Here is a 2831-nt window from a genome sequence, read left to right on the forward strand (position 1 = left end):
ACTTAGGCGATCTAGTCTATACTTGTGTGTTGTGCGCATCATATAGTAATTCTAGCTAATTAACCGGAATAAGAACACATGCGTTTTCAAAAACAAAATATCATGCTTAGTACAGGCCGATCTTTGATCGGGTGAGCGGGGGTGCTCATAGATGACCTTCCCCAATCGTACCCAAGTTCCCGAGCCGAGGCAACGTTGGTGATGACGGACACGTGGCCTTAGGCACGAGTCAGGGTTTCCTAAATTTTTCAAAATAAAATATTTAGGTGGCGACTCTGTATCTGGCAAAGCAGTCCATGTTTGGCACTTCTTTCTTAAAAATCTGTTTTCCAAAATGATTTGTCGGATTTGGACTCTTTGGTGATTTATCGGTCTTGCATTACACTTTGCGGGATTAGATTCAAAACCGTCACATTTGAGTCCGAACTGTAGTAGCATGAAGCCCTCGGGGCGCGTCTACAAGAAGGAGAATGACAAAGCTAGTGAGACTGAACTTGTTAAAGTGAGTACATTTCTTGATGACAATTACTATTTAATGGTAATTATTTTTTTCTTTTGCAATTGAAATTTAACCACTATTTCGGGTTAAAAAAGAGCTTCATGATTTGATGGTCAAACTTCAACCATTAAGGAAAAAGTATATAGAGGAGAAGAAAAAGTTTAATGAGCGTCGCAAACTGAAACAGACGCAAGAGTATTTACTGTTTAAATTACAAGAAGCTGAAAATAGAGGTAATTTTGTTGATGCTATAGGTTTGAAAACTTATCTGATTAAAGATATCAAGGCAACAATAGCAAAGCTTGAAGAGAGCATAGAAGAAAATGTAATGTTGGTAGAGACTATTGGACCAGAACAAATTGGAAAAGAAGTGAGTCGCTTGACAAACATACCTATGACGAGGCTTGGCCAGAGTGAGAAAGAGTGGCTGAATGGCCTTGCTGACAAGTTGCATCAAAGAGTAGTGGGGCAAGATCAAGCAGTCAATGCGGTTACCGAAGCTGTGTTGAGGTCAAGGGTTGGATTCGGAAGGCGGCAGCAGCCAACTGGTTCATTCCTTTTCTTGGGTCCTACAGGTGTTGGGAAGACTAAGCTTGCTAAGGCACTTGCAGAACAGCTGGGCGGCAAAGAAAATATATTGATTCGGATTGACATGACTGAGTATATGTAGCCATACTCGGTTGCCCGATTAATTGGTGTTCCACCTGGGTAAGTGCATTAGGTTAAATTAAATCTGTTAAGTTTTTGTAATTGGCAATCCCGTTAGACAAAACTCCATTTAGTTGTTTTTTTATTCACTCTATTGTATTTGTTAGTTATGAGAGTTTAGATGCAAATCTAACCCGATTTGTATGTAAGGTCCCGGTATCTCACATCAGGAATGAAGGGGGAGTTCCTGGGCAATAAAAGTAAAAACCTGGACCCTTGTATAGAATCGAGGCCTTTTCCTAGGTGATGAAATCTTTAGTAGAACTCCCCAGTTAAGTTGTGTTTAGGCTGGATCCGTGTGAGTGTGGCCCAAAGCAGACAATATCGATGACATGTGAAGTCTGGGATATTACATTGTACCAGTTCAGAGGAGTTTGTGTTGACATTCTGTATCTTGACTTAAGCATTTTTGTTTGCCACTTCATTGATTATGTACGGAAATTTGTTTGACTGCTCGAGCGGTCTTTTGTGCGCTCGAGCGGTGAAGTGTATCATCTAGTATCTTTGCGTGTTTTATGAACCTGAGCTGTCTTTGCGGTTCTATTTAGTATAAAGTTCACTGTTTGCTATTTTCAGGATTTAACCCATCCAGATTATGAGAGAGGAGTAAAATACCAAGTATTTTATATTAGAAGGTGCTTATATATGAGTTTCCTTTATGTATAAAATGTAATCGATTGATCAATAAACTATATATTGACAAACATCAAGGGTTGGTTTTGTTTTTTCATTCCAAAAAAAGAGAGAGGTGTTCTTCGGAGGATTCTGGAGAACTTGGGTCTGAAACTTTGGTGGATTTTGGAGTGGCTCATCGTCATAGATTCGACATCGGCGTCGTGGAATCAACATTGGGTAAAGCAATTCTGAGGTGAAGACGGTGGTAGAAGAGGCACATCGGATTTGGTTCAATTCAAGCATGGATTCGCTAAGTAATTGAGAGTTCTCGTGTGTAATTCCTTTCTCTTCTTAGTAGATTGTTTTGTGACTTTGGTCTCTGATTTCTTTTTATCATAATTGGAGGAGTCCAATTGTCTTTTTTCTACGTTAAATTGTTGTTGTGGGAGCCGAAAAAAGGATATACTTGAAAAACTGCCAATAGAGCATCCAAGCCTGTTTAAGATGAGTCGAATAAGGCCAAAGCCCATCGAACTACGTCATTGCTGAATAGACGTCCGAATAAGCATAAAATATCGAGGAGCGCCGAATAGTGGATACTTGTGCCGAATAACAGAGCTGAATGTGTCGGGCAAGTCGGCATGGACCCATTAAGTGGGACCAGGCTGTCCCTTTCAAGGAAGTATAGTAGGGGGATGGGCCCTGACAGAATGATGATGAAGTGCTAAGCTGCATGGATTAAAGATAGAAGAAAGTGACTCCATAAAAGAAGGAGCGAGTTTGAAGAAACAGGTATGTGTGAAGAACCTTGAACCTCAAGAAACCAAAAGAAACACCAATCTTTCTATAGAGGTTAATTTGTTCGTCGGAATGCTAATTCTGGCACTACCGGCCGTAGTTTTATTTCCATTTCAGGTGACAGCTGTGAAGATTCTACAAGTGCTTGTTTGGGTAGAAGGAGTATTCTATAACCCCTTCCTCACAGTTGTGCCGATTCATTGTTGATTGT

At 40.3% G+C, this 2831-nt stretch overlaps 1 pseudogene; it reads left to right on the top strand.

The window, feature by feature from the left end:
* Positions 1 to 608: 608 nt before the first annotated feature.
* On the top strand, positions 609 to 1169 carry LOC145824157 (putative chaperone protein ClpB2, chloroplastic pseudogene; annotated as a pseudogene).
* The last annotated feature ends 1662 nt before the right edge of the window (positions 1170 to 2831 follow it).

The sequence above is a fragment of the Camellia sinensis genome, chromosome 4 (assembly GCF_055761805.1).
Source record: "Camellia sinensis isolate YWXY chromosome 4, ASM5576180v1, whole genome shotgun sequence".
Classification (NCBI taxonomy): Eukaryota; Viridiplantae; Streptophyta; class Magnoliopsida; order Ericales; family Theaceae; genus Camellia; species Camellia sinensis.